The sequence below is a fragment of the Mustela lutreola genome, chromosome 1 (assembly GCF_030435805.1).
Source record: "Mustela lutreola isolate mMusLut2 chromosome 1, mMusLut2.pri, whole genome shotgun sequence".
NCBI classification, from domain to species: domain Eukaryota; kingdom Metazoa; phylum Chordata; class Mammalia; order Carnivora; family Mustelidae; genus Mustela; species Mustela lutreola.
The window spans coordinates 101,380,298-101,402,816 of NC_081290.1; the positions used below are offsets into that span (position 1 = coordinate 101,380,298).

Consider the following 22,519-nt stretch of genomic DNA (forward strand, 5'->3'; position numbering starts at 1 on the left):
GTGCAAAGCCACAGACACTAATACGCTAGAGAAGGATGAGAAGGGACCAGTGCTCCTCTTGGGAGACCAGGACTGACAGATATTCTTTGCAGGATCCCAACACAATGTGGTAGGAAGGGTAAGTACAGTGAAGAGGTGCCTCAGTAAGATATTGCAGAAACAAACCTCTGACACCAGGGATTGCCACTTCTAACAGAGATGCCCAAACACTAAGTCAGCCATTGTATCTCTTCGTCAAGTTTAGGCTAATCCACGCAGAGCACCTTACCAAACTCATCAAAATTCCCTCCGACTTTACTACTCCACATCTGCTCCTAGCCTGGTGTTCGTATGCCAAAGAAGCTTGAGATTTTTGAAGCCCAGGTCCACTGGGGGACATACTGGCGGTCTTTATAAGGTAGCTACTCAGTTCTAGAACATAGAATGTAGAATTGAAGAAAATCCAATTAGTTACCTGTTTTTTTTTTTTCCCCCTAAGAGGAAGCACTCAGCCATCCACCTCATGGGACAACTGTGAGGATGACTGAAATAATTAATCATGAAGAGATTTGTGCTCCCGGGAGTAAGAGCACTTCATGAATGCAAAGCCCATTTATCGTCATTAGTAGTAAGATTGATATTTTCCTTGGGATCTCATTAAGAAGACTGAATACACAGAGCACAGTCACCCTGTGTCAACCAATCTTAGGACACAATGATCGTCATCAAGATGACGAGTACTGGGGCGCCTGGGTGGCTCAGTGGGTTAAAGTCTCTGCCTTCAGCTTAGGTCATGATCTCAGGGTCCTGGGATTGAGCCCCGCATTAGGCTCTCTGCTCAGCATGGAGCCTGCCTCTCCCTCTCTGCCTACTTGTGATCTCTGTAAATAGATAAAACCGTAAAAAAAAAAAAAAAATGATGAGTATAACATATTCATTCCTATGGTGATCCTTTCCTACCAGTAAGTATCTGGGAAAGTGACAAATACCACAGGAGTTTCTCTCAGTGGATGGCAATCCCATCAGTTTATCTGTCAAGGGTACTAATGCCAGAGCACAAGGGCAGATGAAAAGCTTTCCAAGTCCTCTTACATTGCAAAATATCAGAAGCTAATCTAGAGACTATTTTAAAAGTTAAAGACTTCTATAGACTAATCTTCCTTGGAAGGCAAGTGCAAAACTCTGAAAGTTTAGTACACTGATATTGTTAGGTTTTTGGTGGAGGAACAAAAGATGATGCATTCTAGAAATGCAATTAAGTTTTCCAGGAAAGGCTGTAATAAAACACAAACATGTAAATAGGAAAGACAGGATTATCTGGAGTGAAGTTAAAAAGGCGTTTGATACAAATCAATATCCACTTGGTTTTGGGGGGAGAAAGTATTCAATAAGGGAACAGAAACCTCTGTAGAGCCACGTTCTTCAATGCAAGGAGCACATCGTATGTGTGCCAACTACCTAGTAGAAAAAATCTTCCACTGTTACTCCTCTTTCCACCTCTAAATGAAGTTTAGAATCCTTTTTTTGTCAAATTACATGAAAACACGTTATTAGCTTGTTTTATTCTTGTCACCTCTATTTTGTAATACCATGTTCATACATACATTAGTCATTCCCCCTTAATAATGTTGATAGGATTTTACCTGTAATTTGATAAAAAGATTCCAAATGTTCATACATACATTAGTCATTTCCCTTTAATAATGTTGATAGGATTTTACCTGTAATTTGATAAAAAGATTCCAAGGTTCACACTGGTAGGTATTAGGCTACATGACATTAAGTAATAATGGGGTAATGGCACCCAGTTATTCTACTGAGTTCACCCAGAGGGAATAAGAATGTACACAACATATTTCTACAAGTATGTTTTCAACCGTCATATAGAATAGAAAATTGAAAATAATCTAAATATCTGTCAACAGGGGATTAGTTAAATGACTTATAGTTATCGTAACACTATAAAAAGATATTATGTTTGAGACAGTAATGATAAAAGTATGAGACAAGTATATAAATACTACATAAGAAGGATGCATTATCTGATTAAATACAAACTTAGCACTGAATAGGAGACGAGGAATTGCAATAATTCACATCAGAGGTTATGGTTTTTAAACAATGGGAAAGGGGCCATGTGATAGATACTCAAGGCTATCAGAAAAGGTAAAAGTGTGAAACTCATGATGCACGCATCTTGTCGGCAGTCCTGACCCACAGCTCACTGATGGCATCCTGGCGCAGGGACTGAGTGTAGACATGAGCTCCCGTCAAAGGGCTCAGAAATGCTCTGCTGCCTAGACTTGTATGTCAGCCTCGTTATGCATTTGCAGTGGTTAAGAAGACATATTAAATATGTAAATATACTTTAAAAATTAAGGAAATTTATCTGAACTGAAATATGGATTTTATTTTATTTTACTTTATTTATTTTTTCTTTTAAAGATTTTATTTATTTATTTATTTGACAGGCAGAGATCACAAGGAGGCAGAGAGGCAGGCAGAGAGAGAGAGAGAGGGAAGCAGGCTCCCCACTGAGCAGAGAACCCGATGCGGGACTCGATCCCAGGGCCCTGAGATCATGACCTGAGCCGAAGGCAGTGGCTTAACCCACTGAGCCACCCAGGTGCCCTGAAATATGGATTTTAATGTTTAGAAAGAGGTCATCTGTTGAGGAAAGACGTTAGACACCGATGAGAGAAAATGCATTTAACATCTGCAAGTTGGAATTATGAATAAAAGAAATTTATACATTGAGCTTAAAGGCTTAGGGAAAACTAGGTCTTGAAACAATTTTATTGAATTGAAAATCCATGGAAACAAACACCCGGTAAGTTTCTTAACACACATAAAAGCTTTCTCAGACTTAAAAAAACTTAGTTGTCAAAACCATAGAGCCATGAAAAAGTCAAGTTGTAGAACAAAACAGCCACACATAGTTCTCAGAAAATACTACCTACCTAATTAATCCTCATTATAACCGGAGGAAGTATTTAAAGAAACTGAGATAAAATGAGATCCTCAAGGTCAGACACGTAGAAGGAAAAGAGCCCAGACTGGAAGCAGGTCTCTCACCTCAGGAGCCCTTTTTCTTTTTCTTTTTTTTCCCTGTAAGATTTTATTATGTATTTATTTAGAGAATCGAGGGGGTGGTGGTGGTGGGGTCGGATAGAGGGAGAGGGAGAAGAATCTCAAGCAGACTCTGCAGTGCGTGCAGAACCCAACCCGGGGCTTGATCTCATGACCCTGAGATCACGACCTGAGCCAAAATCAAGAGTCAGACGCTTAACTGACGGAGACCCCCCCAGGAGCCCAAGGAGCTCCTGTTCTTAGCAGCACACCACCACCTCCAGTGCCAGTACATGTAAGACATCAACAATACAGTCAGCAAATGAATGAATGAATGAATGAATGAATGAGTGAATAAATAAATGACAATCAGTTATGAGCTTTTTTTTTTTAAGAGATAAGTAAATACATAGGAAAGTCTCCTAGATAACATCGGAGGCATTTTTAAATCTTTGTAATTTTGCAAAAATTTGTTAACACTTAGAAAAAATTTAATATTTATAATTCACCCCTCTTGTGGGAGGGGTGAGGGGAAAGGTGCCAATTAAGTATTTCCCATTATTCATACCTACCATGTAACTATAACTACTGTTATTAATAACCTACGATTTAAGTTTTTTAGTCTTCTACTCATCTAAAGTAAGTAATAATATGCTTGCAGATAATGAGGGCATCCTATCAGTCACAAGGCTCTATTTCAAGCACTCACAAAATGTGCTAAATATTTTCACTAATGAGTTTCTGAAAACTGAAAAGAAAGAAAATAATTACTAATAAGTTATCATGTATTTTTGTGAAATACTTCCCCCAAAAAAGTAACATGAGCGCGTGTCAGACCTTTCTAGTATGTCTTTATGCTGCCACTAGGTCCTCTGTCTGTATAGGTGCAATGACAGACTTAAAACTAGGGAAATGGGCAGGCTTTGTAGGCTGAAAACATTCTGAGAATGGAGTGGAAAAAAACTTTTTTAATCTAAAAGATAAAAGCAAACTTCTGAATTTGGGGAGAGATATGCTTAGGTAGAAGACAGATGCTTTGATTTCTGGTGCTGATTTACTATTCCTTATTAGGGAAGGCTGGACATTAGTTCCATACCCCATTGTTAGAAGAGAAAGATCCAGCCTAGAGCAGTGGTTGCCTGGGGCTGCTGGTGGGAATGCAGAGGGACTGCAAATGGGCTGGAAGTTTCTTTTGGGGGGATGGAAAGGTCCTACATTAGACATGATGGTTGCACATTTCTGTAAATTTACTAAAAAAATCATTTAATTGTGCCCTTAATGAATTTTATAAATGAATTTTAGTATAAATTAGTATAGAAATTTAATATAAATGAATTTTATACTATATGAGTAATAACCCCCATTAAGCTTCTTAAAAAAAAATACAGTCTGGAGATAAGTTGTTTCTAAGGAACCAGAAAACCAAGGGCTAGTCCATACTCTGTTATTACATTTCCAGTCTCAAGTCTCCCTGTCAAGCACAGTCCTTACTTCTTGAGGACTTCTTTAGTAGTGATTCTGCAATATGCATTGTCTAAGTTTTCCACAGACAAAATCAAGAACCAACCAATGAAAATCAAACCACTTAAGAAAATTTGTGTCAAGTATGCTCCCAAAAAAAAACCACTCCTGTAACTAAATAGTATGAAGTGACCAAAAAAAAGGTTGGATTTTCTCTAACATAATTAATCAGAATTTACTGAGTTGTATTCAAAGAGAACAAGATGGTCTGTTTCTTACACACACACACACACACACACACACACACAAGGTCACTTTAACTGGTGAGGTAGACAATTTAATACATTTTGAAAGGAATACTTATTTACGCCGAGCAAATATTAGCTATGTAAACTGGAAAACAATAAACTGTAGGACTGGGAGTATTTCACAAGAAGGGACCTTCTCCAGGCCAAAGCGAAAGAAGTGGAGTAGTTCTCAGCCGGCATTAATTATTTCTGACTTAAGTTTGATACAATAAAGTACCTTCCCTAAGATTTGACTTGCAAAATGTTCCATAGGATGTTTTAAAATCTGGGTTCTATTTTCTAACTGCTTTAAAAAAAAAAAAAAAGATTTATTTATTTATTGGGGGTGGGGGAGAGGTTGTGAGCGAGCACCCAGGAGGGCTAGAGGCAGAGAGAATCTCAACATACTCCTCATTGAGCAGAGAGCCTGGTGCGGGGCTTGATCTCACGACCCTGAGATTATGACCTGAGCTGAAACCAAGAGCTGGATGCTTAATCAACTGAGCCACCCAAGCTTGGTACCCCAAGCTGCTATTCTGAAGAACTCTAATGATCAGATCTGATTCTAGTGTGTTTTTAAAGACAAACTGCCACCCTGGGGTTGAGGGACTGAGGTTCTCCAACAGGAGAATAGGGGACTTGGAGAGATGAAGTTACAGGGAAAGACAAAGAGCAATGTGTGGGACAATGTGCAACATGTGGTGAGGCAGATAAATGAGTAAGTGAATGAGTGTGTAGACAGGATAGATAGACACACTAGATAGATAGGTACATGGACAGACACTGACCGACAGACCAGGCACCTGCACAGAGAAGAGGGCTGTAAAACGAGGTCACAGACCAGGGGATATTTAAAACACCTTTTTAACTTCCTTTAGATTACTCTAAACCAGACATTCTAGAGTGAAGGGGTAGAGCTGGGGACACATCAAGCACTTTGCCCAAAGGTTGGCTGGTGCTTGTCCTAAGACCCTCTCCCCACCTCCATTCTCAATACATCTAGAAACGCTTAGAGAGTTCCCGGAGGGTGGGGATAGAGGGACGACCTTGGTCTTGCCTTCTTCCTTTGTCAGGTATTTTCAGTGTTTCATAAACGAGGCTAGGGTTTTGTACCTCCCATTCAGCTTTTCAGAACTCACTGCCAGTGAAGTATGATAAACCTGTAGTCTCAGAGAATGAACTGGATTGAAGTCTTGCCTTGGTGTAAAAAATGCTTCTCTACTTTAGTGCATGAGTAAAAGAAGTCCCTCTCGCTTAAACAGAAATGTGTGCTCTTGATAATCTGAGCCATAATTACGCCAAAATTAGGATAGATGTTTGGTCGCTAGCCTCATTCCCATGCCCCCTCCCCTCAGGACTGGCACTACAGCTCCCTGTTTAATGGTCAAACAAAAGCAGCCAGATCTTGTTTAGAATCAACACCCTGGGGCTTGATCAGAAAGGTTCTATCTACAGCCACACTGAACAGCAGCGATGACTACCTGCTTCTACCTTCCTCTATTTCCTTCTATGCCCCCAAAGACTTCTGGACCTAGAAACTGATTCCCTTAGGTTTTAATACTTAGTACTCTGGACTAGGAGCACAAATCACCTACTGAAATGAGGGCTTTTCTGGGAACCGCAAAAACTCCACTTAATATTTTCAAAATATATTTAAGTCTGATACTGGAGCTTGCATTCTCTCTGAAGAACACGTGGCAGGTCTAAAAGAAAGTAGAAGCCGGGTCAAACAGTTTCACATACTCTCCAAACCACACAACATATTCTAAATGGTATTAGAAGACCTCCTTCTAATTAAGTAAATAGATCACAGTCAACAGTGGACTCCCTCATCGACAAAAATAAATACGTATTTTAGATTGGAAGCATATCTGATTACTGGAAAACTGTGATTAAAAAAATGAGAAGAAAAAAAAGAATGGTTCCTTAAAAATAATTTCATGATTCTCTAATAAAACTTCTTTATTCCATGTCCTTCAGATTACTTAGAAATACACCTATCGAGGACCCTGGGTGGCTCAGTCAATTAAGTGTCTGCCTTAGGCTCAGGTCATGATCCTAGGGTCCTGGGATTGAGCCTCACCCTGGGCTCTCTGCTCAGCTGGGAATCGGCTTCCTCCCCTCCCTCTGTGAGCTCTCTCGCTTTCATGCTGTTTCAAATAAACAAATAAAACATTAAAAAAAGAAAAAAGAAAAAGAAATAGACTTGTTGATCTCTCCCTCTACCACATGGTGACCAAACTGTGAGGATATTTAATACAATTTCATAGCCTCTTTAAATGGGTATTTAAAAACAGTATCTTGAAACTTCGCTTGCTATTTACTAGAATATTAGCACTTTGAGACTTGAGTGAAAAATCACCTGCAAGCAAGAATGACTGAAGGGACTTAATGGATCTGGCTGGAGGCTGGAGGCCAAGGTGAGGCTTCAGGAGAAGCCCTGAACCAGGCGGTTGCAGTTGGGACACACTGTGGTTACAGCAGGGGACAGATGCGGAAGAACCAGAAGCTGACTCAGTGCCCAGTGATGTTGGAGAAATGACACCCAGATACACTCCAATACAATTTCCTTGAAGAGGTCTAAAGTCTAGTTTCGATATTTATTTAACATACAAGGGTTATTGTATTTCTGCTTAGTGCTGTGCCAACAAACAGGTTCAAGAAATAGCTTAACACACACAACCTGACAGATTTAGGGGGGCGGGCACTTCCTCGGAGCCAGAATTAAGCGCTGAAAAATTAAGAAGGAAGCTTCTAGAATCCGCACCTTCAGCAGGTTTGCCCCGTCTGCTTGTTCGGATTTGGGTGTGGGGTTATACAGCCTTCGGGAGGGGGCAAAGGTGAGTGGGGAGGATAAAGGTAAGGTACGTCTTTGTGTTTAAAAAAAAAAAAAAAAAAAGTCCTGTGCTCCAGCCACCTGGGTTCCTCAAGGTAGAGCACGGTTTTCACTATAAGGCAAAGAAAAAAATAGGAAAGGAAAGGGACAGTGGAAGACCCAGAAAGGTCTGTATAAATCCTACATTTCTCATTTTCTTGCGCCAGCCACAAAAATGTTCTTTTGCATGACTGGCTGAACAAGCCACTGCTTTCAAATGGTATGAGGCTATAAAAAGCAATACTTTCTCCAAAGCCATTAAGGTCACTCTATTTGGCTCCAGTTTCTCTCAGAATGTAAGCTGCTATGTTGTAGTCAAATACATTACTTGTTTCTTAAAAGCGCTTATTTGACCAATGCTCCTAATCCAGGATTTTGTTTCTGCAAAAAACCTAATAATGGTGATTTATATTTATCCTATGTTTATTCTAATTTTGGGTCTTTGAAGAGGGACCCAGATTTCCAAACCCAATCCAACAGAAGGATTAGCACAAAATGCAGAAAAAAAGTAACTTAAAAGATTAAGATCCTGAGTCTAACAATGCCATTTTAACAATTTTCAGGAATGCAACAATTTCAGTGTCATGTTGGTTTCTGAAATCATCTAAAAATGTTTACCTCTTGAATTTTCATTTATCCTAATGAATTAAAGAGAAATTATCACAAAGTACACATTTCCATAGTTATTACCAGAAAGCTGGCATATTAAAAATTCTTCAGGAGCGCCTGGGTGGCTCGGGTGTTAAGCGTCTGCCTTAGGCTCAGGTCATGATCCCAGGGTTCTGGGAGCAAGGCCCACTTCGGCCTCCCTGTTCAACAGGAAGCCTGCTTCTACCTCTCCTGCTCCTCCTGCTTGGGTTTCCTCTCTCTCTCTGTCAAATAAATAAGTAAAATCTTCAAAAAAAAATTTTTTTTTCATCTGGAGGAAATAAAGAAATCTGGTTTATACATCATTATGTTTAAATATTGTCTTCATAAATATTAGTGACTAAGCGTCTGAATAATCAAAATGACTGCCAACAGATATGGTCTGCTAGGGAAAAGGAGGAGCTTTAGAACCAAATCCAATGCGTTCAGCAAGAGCAAATGATCCAGGAACCTTCCACTGCATCAGAACACCAGGACACACTTCTCTCTCAAAACAGGACACAGCTCACTCAAGACTTTTGTCTACTCTGCTAACAGCCCCTGTATGGAGCTTGAGCACTCCATCCACAAAGCAGAGGGGCTGCTGGCATAGTGAGGATAACAGAGTGGATGTGTACATAAACCACTGATTATGTAGCAATCCTTGGCCAACTGCCTGTTTCCCTTCAGCAAAAATCTAGAACAGGATATGTATTTCTTTCATGTACACCATAGCATGAGACATTTAGTTCCAGCATACCTAAGCTGTCCCTCCAGGAGATAATTAGAAAAATAGGGAAGAGTTTGGGAAAGAAAAACGATAGCAGAAAAAGAGTAAGAGGGACTCCTTGGGCTGAGGTCATGATCCCAGCGTCCTGGGATCGAGCCCCGCATCGGGCTCCTTGCTCAGTGGGAGCTTCTCCCTCTGACTGCTGCTCCCCCTGCTTGTGCTCCCTCTCTCTCTTTCTGACAAATAAATAAATAAATTTTTTTTAAAAAGGAAAGAAAAAAAGTAAAAAGAATTTTACAATGAACCTGTAAAAGAGAAAAATAAATATGGAAAAGTATAGATATCTGGACTGCTATTAAATGGCTCTTTAGAGACCCAAAATAAGCTTTGTTCTGTGTAAGGGCATCTTATAGCTAAAGGAGTGCAAGGAGGCACTGGATGGGAGCCCTGATCCTTATTATCAAAAGCAGGAGAGGCCTGAGTATTGGATGGGAAACCAAACTGGGAGGTGCTGGGGATAGGTACGGTGACCCAGCAACACAGTGCTGGAAGTCTGGGGACCACCTAGGCTGGAGCATTTCTACCATAGCAATAGAAACATAACCACAATGAAACTTAGCATGTGATAAGGGTCAGATGTTCATTCAGTCCAAACTATTATATGTAAACAAATGTATAATTATCACATAAATATACACATCTTCTACATAAAGAATATATAAAATATAATTACAATTCTTTAATCCAGGGTCCCACGTGGGGCCTTCAATCTCTACTTTCTTTGTACATCAAGGCAGCTTTTCATTCTCACATTCTTTATGTTAAAGCCAGGTGATTTCAGGACACTCACTGGGAAAAGTCCACCCTCAAACGTAATTGGGGAAGCATGGGAAGAGACAGTTTAGGAACAGAGAATAACCTTCCCCAGACTATCCACAGGGCAAGCGGAAAATGGGCAGGAAAGGGAAGACAAAGAAGGGATAAAATTGCCAGGGTCTGTCTCATAGCCAGAACTCATTTCCTTACTTTCTATTTGGAGCTGATTTCCCCCACACCTCCTCTGACACATCCTAGGCAAAAGAGTTCCTGTGACTAAGTATCTCCCAATTACTAATAACAAACACTTCCTACAGAATGTTTCACTGACAGATTAACATACCAACTTCTACTCTATTTCATCCCTGCATGAGAACACTAGGAAGTGACCTTGAAACAAAGTCCATTAAACTGTAATTTAAACTGTAATTGGAAAGGAGTATAAAAGCTGCAACGAGGGGCACCTGGGTGGCTCAGTAAGTTAGGCGTGCAACTCTTGATTTTGGGCTCAGGGTCATGACTTTGGGGTTGGGGGATCAAGCCTCATGTAGGGCACACTGCACTGAGCATGGGGCCTGCTTGGATTCGCTCTCTTCCTCTTCCTTGCTGCTCCCCCTTTACATGATCTCTCTCTAAAAACAAAACAAAACAAAACAAAAACAAAATCTGCAATGAGTTGCTGTTGGGTTAAGAAATTGATATAATTCTTTTGAAATTGTCTCTTTTTAATCATGTCAAGAACCCTACAAATGCTTTTATCTTTTGACATAGCAACCCTACTACTGTGAATTTATTTTAGAATATGTTTTAAAGAATACAGAAAAAACAGTATCCAAAAATATATTCAGTGAAACAACAATGTAAATGTCTAGAGGAGACATTTAGAAGCATCTGTGAAGTACATAAAAACATATATAATACTTTAAACACATCTAAATGTCTGCAGCAGACATTTTGAAGCATCCATGAAATACATTCAATTTATTGTTTAAAAACCAACACTTGGGGTGCCTGGGTGGCTCAGCTGGTTAAGCCTCCAGTTCTTAGTTTGGCTCAGGTCATTATCTTGGGGTCCTGAGATGGAGCCCCAGGTCAGGCTTGGTACTCATGAGGCAGTCTGCTTGAGATGCTCTCCCTCTACAAAAAAAAAATCCTAAAAAAACAAACAAAGCACAACACCCCCTCGCCCAAACCAGCACCATATTATTTTCATAAAAATGCAAATGTATGAATTTTTAAAAACCAAGTTGATAAGTACGCCAAAAGAGTATCAGCTGTTAATGTTGATGGTGAGATTTACCAACTATTTTTATTTTCTTTATACTTTTTTTTTTTAAAGATTTATTTATTTGACAGAGACAGAGACACAGGGAGAGTGGAGCAAAAGCAGGGGGAGTGGGAGAGAAAGAAGCAGGCTCCTTGCCAAGCAGGAAGCCTGATGCAGGACTAGATCCCACCATGCTGGGATCCTGACCTGAGCTGAAGGCAGTTGCCTAACCACCTGAGCCACCCAGGCACCCCTCTTCTGTACTTTCTTATTTTCTCCCAGTTTTCTGGGATAAAAGTATTCACCCACATATTTGAAGGAGTATTTTCAAATAGTTCTATGAAGACTATGCTTATGATTTTATTGATGAGGAAATGCAGTATGATTTCAGCAACATAAAGATGTATATTACATAGATACAAAAAAAAATCTGAAAATATACCAAATATTAATACTGCTTAATGAATTTAAGATGATTTTAATTTTGTCCTTCCTCCATGTTTTATTTTCTTAATTTTCCACATTCATCATTCTTACAATCAAGAAAATGCTGATGACTTTTTTTTTTTTTAAGATTTATTTATTTATTTGACAGAGAGAGATCACAAGTAGGCAGAGGCAGGCAGAGAGAGAGAGAGGAGGAAGCAGACTCCCCGCTGAGCAGAGAGCCGGATGTGGGACTCGATCCCAGGACCCTGAGATCATGACCTGAGCCGAAGGCAGCGGCTTAACCCACTGAGCCACCCAGGCACCCTGCTGATGACTACTTTTAACTACAATAGTATTGAGAGAGTTAAAAGGGAGAATGTGCTAGTTTTTAAAAAGGTGTTTTGTGTTGTACAATTTCAAGTAGGCAAAAATGCATGTATAGAAGAGTCAGAGCACAAGTACACTAAAATATTAAGAATGGTTGCAAGTGGTAGGAGTATGGTTTTTTTTCCCTTCCTATATCTGTGTACAGTACACATTTCAAAATGTTTTCATTATAAATGTATTATTTTATAGCTAAAAGTATCCCAAACCACAGTCCTTGCTGTTGTTTTCAGGGAAGTACTTATCAAGTGAAATCTCCTTATTTCCTGTCTTTCCTCAGCCTCAGTTAAGTGCAATAAAAAATACAAGTCTACAATGTTGCATTTTTTGAGTCTTCTGCATTGTTGCTGCTGCTGGGAAGAGCCTAATAAACTAACAGTTATTTAAAGTGTTAGCAGCCCCAACTTGACATATACATATAATGAAATTAGTCTCAGGGTCAATTTTTAAAAAGAGACTAAATTGTAATACAGGGTAGTATATTCTGGGTTTGTTTGCAATAAAGGGGGAAGGGCTGCTTTATAAATTTCCATATAATGGATGTCACTCAATATTTCACAAAACAAAACCAGTCACTAATTCGGTACTGTTTCTCCTGCATAAAACCAGGGGCCAGAGAGAAGACAATCAAGCCAAATTGGATTTTATAGAAGAGACAATTCAGTTAAAAAAGCAAATCCCCAAACCCTCTTTTCATATATTGGTGATTTTCACGCACTGTGGGTGTTTTATAAGCTTGTATACTTAAGCATTTTTAAAACCTTTTTCCCCAATATTTGGTGGATTTTTGCTTTATTGTACTCCATATCAGTTCATAGTTTTTGTCATCTGTTCTCTGTGACAATAAAACTTTAGAAATAAACTGAATTTGCCTGAAGATCAGTTAAATAAATTACAGTTTTCAAAACAACCTTTATTCCATATTAAAAAGTTGTTTTTATGAAGATTATAAGAATGATTGGGGGTGCCTGGGTGGTGCAGTCAGTGAAGTAGGTTTTGGCTCAGATCTGATCTCAGGGTTGTGAGATCAAGCCCCGAAGATGGGCTCCATATTTAGTGCAGAGTCTGCTTGGACCACCCCACCCCCTGCCCAATACCCTACTAAAATAAATAGATTAAACCTTTAAAAAAGTTTTTAAAATAAAAATGGAAAGAATGACCAGGAATATGCATTTAAACCAGTCTGCAAAAATCTCTAAATATTACTGAAAATCCCAAGTACAACAAAACTCTAATTCCATATCCCTTTTTTTAAAAAAAAGTATGTTAGTGCTTTTCCCCCTAATTCCCAAAGTTATATACTACACACTTTGGAATTACTTCTAGGAGTTTAACTAAAGATACCTGCATAAGCATGAAAAGACTGCTTTCCAAATCCGCCCATCAGAACTTTTGGGCAACAGATGCATTTTAAAAATTTGGAACTTTGACTTTCAGAAAAACTGTATGTAGGTATTAACATGTTCCCACAGCTCACCACGGACCCTTGCTGGAGCTGGGAAACACCAGATACTCAAACACTGATACATCTAAATCAGACATAAGAAACTATTCACACTAAGTTGGGTAAATAAAGACTATAAAGAGCTTTTGTTGAATTCAAGAAGTGTTTAAACACCAAGGGTTATTGAGGAGAGGTAAGGGAAACAGGAGATGGGGAGGAGGGGACCAGGAACAGACAGGAGGGGAAGGCCTTTAGGTTTTGGAAGTTTAGTTTTTGAAACTACAGATAAGTGATTCTGGACTTGTAAGACTGAAACCACACTGCCCATCAAGATGGGCCTATTACATCGTAAATACGTTTTATTTGTACAATAAAACACTATCTTACCATCATGCCATGTTAGGTGAAGAAAGGAAGTTGCAAAATGGTGTACATTTATAGCATGATTCTTTTTTGTGGGGGACAAACTGTGCTGTGTGTGTAAATAGATTATATTGTTACTGGAAAGGTGACATTACATGGAACACTTTACCTTTTTGTACTAAAAAAATAAATTAGCAGCATGTTTTGATCCTACTGCCTAAAAAGACAAAGATGATTATTTGCTCAAGGGTATTTAGTGTTTACTCTAGAAAATACTGTAGGGACACCACAGTTTAAAAAAAGTCACTTCTCTCACTGAGCTTCCACTCTGCTATGCACAACAATCAAAAGATTAAAATTATTATAAAAAAAATGAACCAGGATGTGGCAAGAGAGTCACAGGAGGGATATTCAAACTAGATCTTTGGGATGATGAGGTAACAGTTCATTTAAACATTTTACTTGAATACTCTTCATCAGAAAAAAAACAACAACAACAAGTCAATGGTCTCATTAAGTCAATGGTACATCAAGACATGTATGTTCCAACCTACTGAGACCCAATTTATGCAAATAGCTTCCAGAAACCTGTACAAATAATAACTTTTTACAACTTTTAAAAAGAAATTCTACTGGAAATGCTCCAATCATTACTCGATTATGGATTTTTGCCTTGAGTTCTTTTCCCTTTTTAAAAGACCAAAACAATGTGTTTAATATTCTAATTGTATTTGTCATATGGACTTTTAATTGCTCACCCCAATGCCGTCTTCTAAGAAATGTTTAACCCACATGAGACTTTGAAGGAAAGGTTAAAGATGCAATTTTATAATCATGGGAAGAATAGAAACAAAGGCATTATGTGGGAACAGAAAGGTTGAAGGTAGCAAATACCTAATGAGGACTTGTGACACAGAAATTTCATCACTGAGTCTTAATAGGTAAGATAGAAACTACAAATATAGAAAATTTCAAAAACTGTACCCCAAGGTTAATGACATAGAGTGACTAAACTCAAGATAAGCAATCCTCAGGGGTTAGATATGTGGTAACTGCTACACTTACTATAGATAGCCTGAAAGGTAAGGCAAACACATGGACGGCCAACATAGAAGACAGAATTATTTCTGGCCTTCCGTTCTGTGCAGAACTTGGCTCAAAGTGCAAAGGAAAGTAGCAAAAGAGAAGGCTGCCTCCTATTCTCAAGGGATTTTTTGGTTAAGTAACTCCACTCCCCCTCCCCATCTTTCCAACCAGAAGTGACTTAAAAAAGACCAAAGAGCAATAAAAACAACTTTTATAAATTAGATTAGAGCCTGAAATAACATGGGAAGTTTAGTAAAACCATACACCGTGTAGAAGTAAAAGTGAAAAGAAAATTCAAATAATAAACATAAACTGGGGGAGCAGGAAACATTGGAGATATAAAGATACAGGTGTATATTAAAATATATATAACAGAAATTTTAAAAGTCTAGATAAAAAGATGGAAACTGAGAACATTTTTGAAAAGAAAAAAATATATAGCCTTTAAAAATGCCAACCCCTACCTGGTGTTGTATAGAAGTGTTGAGTCACTATATTGTGCACCTGAAACTAATAATCATACTATATGTTAACTAACTGGAATTTAAATATTTCTTCTTTTTAAAGATTTTATTTATTTATTTCACAGAGACAGAGATCACAAGTAGACAGAGGGGCAGGTAAAGAGAAAGGGGGAAGCAGGCTCCCTGCCTGAGCAGAGAGCCCAATGCGGGGGACTTGATCCCATGACCCTGAGATCATGACCTGAGCTGAAGGCAAAGGCTTAACCCACTGAGCCACCCAGGTGCCCTGGAATTTAAATATTTGTAAGAAATAAAAAGTCCAATCTCCACAAATCACATGTGAATAGAAAATCAGTGAAAGGGGCGCCTGGATGGCTCAGTGGGTTAAGCCTCTGCCTTTGGCTCAGGTCATGATCCCAGGGTTCTCGGATGGAGTCCCACATTGGGCTCTCTGCTCAGCAGGGAGCCTGCTTCCTCCTCCCTCTCTCTCTGCCTGCCTCTCTGCCTACCTGTGATCTATGTCTGCCAAATAAATAAATAAATAAATAATCAGTGAGGTAAATTATCCTATTCAGTTTAGCACTGGTCTATCCTTGGGAGTAAAACTGTGGTCAGAATTATTTTCTAAAAGTGAAGCAGATTTAGAAAAACAGAGGATGATTAAAAGCACGGTCTCTAAACCTGAACATGATGCCATGAGGTAGCCATTAAACACTAGGAACTCAATGTTCAATTAGCAGCAGGAAGCTGAAAGATGTAATTCCATACTTAATCTTATTTCCACTGAATCTAATTTTCATCGATGACCCTATATAAATAAAAGTACTTGACTATGAATATTACCCGCAATTGTTTTTTTAAGGTATATATTTATGCTATCAAAAGCTTATATTTTAAAAATTGAAACAAAGTAACAGGCTCAAAAAAACGTTTTTGTGGGATTATTTTGTGGGTTTTTTTTCCCCCCGAGTTTGGCCTCTTTTTTCTTCTTTTTTTCTTTCTTTTTTTTTTTTTTTTTGCCTCTAACATCTCCTGTAGCAGAATCTGCAGCAATATTAGGAGATTAGGAGCCTACTTTCAAAGTTTATACTGAACGAGACCAAAAATTACATTCTGGTTAATATGTATCTGTACTTCAGAGGCACATTTTAAGAATGTCAAAAAGGATAATGGGTTGATGAGAACCTTTGACTGAAAACAGTGAATTCCACCTGGGAAGGTTTACCGCAGAAATAAAATCTCAGCTATCATCTCTGCTTGCAACTCCTTCCTCTGCTCACTGACAATCACTCCAGGTCCTATCCATTTTCTTCCTCCATCATCTACTTAACTACTCTCTCCCACTTAGTTCAGGTCCTGAGCATCCTTCCTTACAGAGGGCAGGATATCAATAGCCACAACAAAACTGAAATGGATTAAATCCATCCACCAAAAAAATACATTAAAAAAATGATTTTTTTTTTTAAATAAAAAGGAAGCCAGTATAGTACTAGGAACTTTAGCCTAGCCAATATAGAACTAGGAACCACTGGTGTTTTGTACTATAAAGCACCAAGTCAAAATATCATGTCAGGGGTTTGCGAAGAAGCTAGGAAGTCAGGAACAAGACCGCAGAAGGAGAAAGTGAAGGGCCACCGTATTTGTAAGGTAAGGGCTGACCACTGGCTATTTGGGGCAGCCCTTCCTCCTGCTCTGGTTTTGTTCCCGGTCCATTTCCTGCTTTACTGGCTCCTTTAAAGCCCTTAAGTGGCTCTCTGTGGCCCAAATCCATTGCCTATTTTGACTTTAGAAACAAACTGACAACAGAACATTTCAAACTTGTTCTACTGACAGTGGAGAGAACAGTGTAGTGAACCTTATCAGCTACAACAACTGTCACAGGAAATCTTTTTCATCACCACCCCCGTCCCCGGATTTTTTTGAAGCAATCCCAAGATATCTCTTCATCTCATCCATACATCAGTCTGTGTCTTTGATAAAGGTTTTCTTTTAAAAGCAACCCAAAAAACACCTTAGCGACCTCCTTATTACCAAACAAAATTGCCAGAATTTCCCTAATAATAAATACCCAGTCACATGACCTTTCCCCAGTTATCTTACTATTTTTTTTCTAGACCTCTTCTCAGAGGGTATCGCCTCCTCTGTTTGACATTGCTTGCAAGTACCTTGATAATCCGGCCTCTGCCTTCCTTTACGGGCTCAGTTTTTAAGAATAGTTTTTTTTTCCTCCTTTCCCTAAATCCTGGGTTTCCAGTGACATTTATTTAACTTCTGTTTCCTTCACATAAGATATCCCCTCTCATGAGGCCTATATATATAGTTTTTTTTGTTTTTGTTTTTGTTTTTTTTTTTAGCAGCCTAAACCTCCTCTCACCCCTGCCTCCTTCCTTATATCCCTGCCTCTCCTGAGCCTGGTCTCAGAGCCTCAATGTCATTTCCTCCAAGAAACCTTTCCTGTTTTAATTTCTGGACTCAAATGATTTGTACATCACTCCTGGCCCAGTGAGGTTACAAAGCCCAGTCTCCCTTCAAGTCTCCAATTTTTTAAAACGTTTTTAAAAAAGTTTGGGGTGGGGGAGAGAGAACAAGCAGGGGGAGTAGCAAAGGGAGAGTGAGAAGCAGACTCCCAGCTGAGGAGGAAGTCTGATGCAGGACTGGATCCCAGGACCCTGAGATCAGGACCAGATCTGAAGGCAGATACTTAGCAGACTAAGCCACCCAGGGTACAACCCTCCCCCACCAAGTCCCCATTTAAAAACAAATGCTGATTGGGACGCCTGGGTGGCTCAGTTGGTTAAGCAGCTGCCTTCGGCTCAGGTCATGATCCCAGCGTCCTGGGATCGAGTCCCACATCGGGCTCCTTTCTCCGCAGGGAGCCTGCTTCTCCTTCTGACTCTGCCTGCCACTCTGTCTGCCTGTGCTCGCTCTCTCTCTCTCTGACAAAAAAAAAAAAAGAAAGAAAAAAAAATCTTAAAAAAAAAAAACAAAAAAACAAATGCTGATTTATAACTCATGGCCTTAACCTTCCTCCTGAGGTCCTTTGTGTCCAACATTTTCACTGTATGCCTACCATTCTTCACATAGGCCTCTGACCTACATATTCATGCACAATTATTAGGCAAACCTCTTCTAAATGATGTTCTATAGATAAGTCAGTTCTATAGTTCTATAGTAAGTTCTGTAGTAAGTCAGTTTTGTCCATGGTAAGAAAATCCACAGTATTTTAACTAAACATTATTATTTAATAATCGCAAAGCCTTTTGAAGGTAGATGACATATTTAGCAAATATCTGGGTGTAATAAAGACAGGGACAAAAGTGCCAGTGGAAATGGAAGACCCTAACTCTCAAGGCTCTGGACTCCTGCCTGTCGTTACAGGAGCTGAAAACTGCCCCACTTTATTCTCAAAGTGCCACCGACTCCTAAAACCAAAATGTACTTAGAGTGCGCCTGGGTGGCTCAGTGGGTTAAGCCTCTGCCTTCAGTTCAGGTCATGTTCTCAGCTTCCTGGGATTGAGTCCCACATCAAGCCCCACATGGAGCTCTCTGCTCAGCAGGGAGCTTGCCCCCCCCCCCTCTTTGCCTGCCTCTCTGCCTACTTGTGCTCTCGCTCTCTGTCAAATAAATAAATAAAATCTTTTTAAAAATCCTTATCAAGGCCATTACTGTTCTTCAGCAGATAACGGCCTAAGTAAACATGTTTTCTCTGCAGAGAATTTCACCAAAGTGCAAGCAAAAAACCATACTTGATTATTGACTATGAAAGAGTTTTCTAGGAAATGTTGGTTGACCACTTTGTGCAGCTTTTCTTCCATATGAAAAGAAGATCATGCATAAGGACGAAGTAAAATTGAACCTTTCTCTGTTAGTGAATCTAACTTACCTTGTGTTTTGGGCTTTGTATTGTTATCATTATTATTTTTTAAAGATTTTATTTATTTATTTATTTGACAGAGATCACAAGGAGGCATAGAGGCAGGCACAGGGAGAGTAGGAAGCAGACCCCCTGCCAAACAGAGAGCCTGATGCGGGGCTTGATCCCAGGAATCTGGGATCATGACGTGAGTGGAAAGCAGAGGCTTAACCCACTGAACCATCCAGGTGCCCCTGGGCTTTGTATTATTTTAAGAAAGCTTTTCTTGGGAAAAAGCTTTTTTTTTTTTCCCCCAAGAAAAGCTTTACAAATACATACTTCAAACAATGTTATCAACATGACAATCTTGCAGAGGTAGCTGGGATTTACCACTACTATGCTTGATTCTCTCTACCAATAAAATTAATTAATTAATATTTTAGTTAACGTGGGTTGAAATATTTAAGTGTTCAAAATTTTTTGAATTTCTATCCCATTCGTGATTTAAATTTATATGACTCAGACTTAAGAATAAGAGCTGTAACTAACACCGATACAGTACTTACTATCACCCAAAAGCTACTGTAAATGCTTTACTTACCTTATTCAATCATCACCACAAGTGTTAGATAGATATTTTATTATTACCCATATTTTACAAAGGAGCAAAGAGAAGTGAAATGAACTGCCCACTTCCTAGTAGTAGTTCCCAGCTACTAGGTAGAGGAGCCAGCATTTGGTACTTTGGTGGTTCTAATTCAGTATGTCCTTTTGCTACTTTTTGAGGGGGGAAAAAACCATCTAGAAGTGAGCACAGGATGAATTCTTGCAGCCAATTAAAGGAAATGTGATGCCCCCCCCTCCCCACATGCCCTGCATTTGAGGAGCTAACCCCAGAGCTCAGGAGATCCCCACAGGCAGATCTCCTGTGCTGTTTCCTCCTGACACAGAGTGAGAATGTTCCAGAGTCAACAGGGAAGACCTGACATTTCCTTTATGGCTGTGACTCCCAGGCTGGGTCAACTCGCCTCCCCCAACTTTTCCATTTATAGTCTCTTTCTGATACAGGGGACAGAAATGATCCAGAAAAGTCGAACCAGACCAGGTTTAGTTTGTTCTGCTAAGGACGTGCTTGGGAAGGAGCGAAGGGCCATACATTTCATCTGTGCTGTGAACCATGCTGAAGAGAAGGAAGTACATTGCAGGGCAGAGGCTCAGGGAGACCATGTGGACGTGTCTCCAGTCCCCCATCTTCAACTAATGGAGCTCGGCTTTTCTTTCTGTTTTGGATAGGTTACCCAAAATCTCATCTAAAATCTGGGTTCCGTGGCTGAAGGTTTAGCCAGTAATGTCATGGTGACATGCCAAGGCCTTGGATCAGAACAGACCAGAATCCTTATCTCTGTATTTGGCCACACATAGGCCATGACTAATCCTGGGTACATAATTTGCAAAATTTGGGTTTCAGTTTCATTTGATACATCTCCATTATTTTACTTCTAAGACTCTTTGCCATATTTAAAAAAAATACATTATTCTATTAAAAGAAAGTGAAGATGCATTAGTGATCTCCATAAAGACAGCTAAAAAAGACAAACAAAAATCCCATTTCTCACATTGAGGAGGAGGGTGAGGTAACTTATTGCTGAAGAATGAATGATTTAGGTACTCTAAATCATTCTAGGTACGTGGTCTTAGAGGTCAGGACTACTGGTGAGGAATTGATTCTGTCAAAGATATAAAAACGTCTGGTATTTTAATTTAGCCTGATGCAGATAATTATGGGTAATAGGTCTGCAGGGGTTTATTTATTAAGGTCACAAATGACAAAAGTTTACTCAGCAACCACAGCGTCTACATGTTCTTGAACCTACATGATAGTATCTTGGAAATCTAAAACCACCACTTGATAAGAAGTGAAGCAATCTCTTTGGCCCCCAGATCCTTTGGCCTCATGGCTCTCTCTCACATTCTCAAATAAGGGACTATGTCAAATGATTAGCCATTGGCACAGTAAAATAAAAAAATATCATTTATCTTATATCTGTTTTTTGTGATCAGAAATCACATTTGCCAAAATATGTCACATGAAGAGGGAAATAAATTCATGGAAGAAACATGAACCACTAGGTTCTGTTCACTATTTAACCCTCTAAAAGGGATTAGGAGACTATGGGGATTGGGCAGCTGATGCAGAACTCTTTACATACCAGGACTGAAGCCAATTAAATAAGATGTTAACAGAGAGCTGATGATCTCAGCTTAATGAAAGAATAAACAAGACATTAAAACTGAAGAAAACAATTTTATAAGGTTGAAGTGGAAGGTCACATCACATAGAACAGTGATGGTTAATTTAGATGCAAGGTCTAACAAAAAAACTACTGGGTGAGCTCAGAGGCCAATACCAAAAGATACAAAGGAATCAAGTATTGTGCTTTATTATACTAATTCACCATTAAATGGATGCAGATCCAATATTAAGAAATAATGTGGGGCACCTGGGTGGCTCGGGGGGGTTAAGCCTCTGCCTTCAGCTCAGGTCATGGTCTCAGGGTCCTGGGATCGAGTCCCGCATCGGGCTCTCTGCTCAGCAGGGAGCCTGCTTCCCCCTCTCCCTCTGCCTGCCTCTCTACTTGCGATCTCCCTCTCTCTCTGTCAAATAAATAAATAAAATCTTAAAAAAAAAGAAATAATGTAATACAAGTCAGTATAAACTATAAAGTCGTTTTTAAAAGAGAATTTTTCTAAAATACTTAAAATTGAGAAGTAAAAATATCCCAAGTAACTTGAAATTGTATAATTTGATTTAAAGAGCGTTAACTATCTATTCTATTAGCATCAATGCTTAAAGGCAAAAACAATTTACAATATCAAAAAGAATTTGTCTTCTCTGGTAATGGATTAATAATCCTAGATTTGATTTTTTTTTTCTGGGTAGCAGCTATTCCAGTTTTAACCTCGGATGTCACATATTCATTCACACACACACACACACCCAACATTCAAACACACAGACACATATAGACAGAGCCAAATAAAAAGTAGAAGATCAAGTATTAAGCTTTGTTAATCAAAATAACAAATTTCTCCCTCAAAATTTTAGAACAGAGTTAAGTGAACTCCATCAAAGTTTATTTGAACCATTTGAAGCATTATTAATGGCCTCTTCTGTTTTTGAAAATAAATTCTACATGTTTGGTCATCTTTTAGGAATGATTAATATAGTTTTTCATCAAGTAACAGAGATTTCTGATGAAAGACTGAAAATCTAAATTAACAAAAAAGACTCTAGGTTCTTCATAAAGCCAAGCTCTAAAGCATTTCCCCAGGGGCCCTGGGTGGCTCAGTCCTTAAGTGGCTGCCTTCGGCTCGGGTCATGATC

General features: G+C 39.1%; 1 protein-coding gene across 3 annotated transcripts in view; it reads right to left on the minus strand.

Annotated features, from left to right (window-relative positions):
- Positions 1–22,519, minus strand: part of SGMS2 (sphingomyelin synthase 2) — an 85,703-nt gene that overhangs the window by 24,112 nt on the left and 39,072 nt on the right. The window contains exon 1 of one of the 3 annotated variants that reach the window (XM_059171424.1): positions 269–374. The exons of the other annotated variants lie outside the window; for them this stretch is intronic. The gene's annotated coding sequence lies outside the window, so the exon portion shown is untranslated. Of the gene's footprint in view, positions 1–268; positions 375–22,519 lie in introns of those variants that run through there. 3 annotated transcript variants of the gene reach the window in all.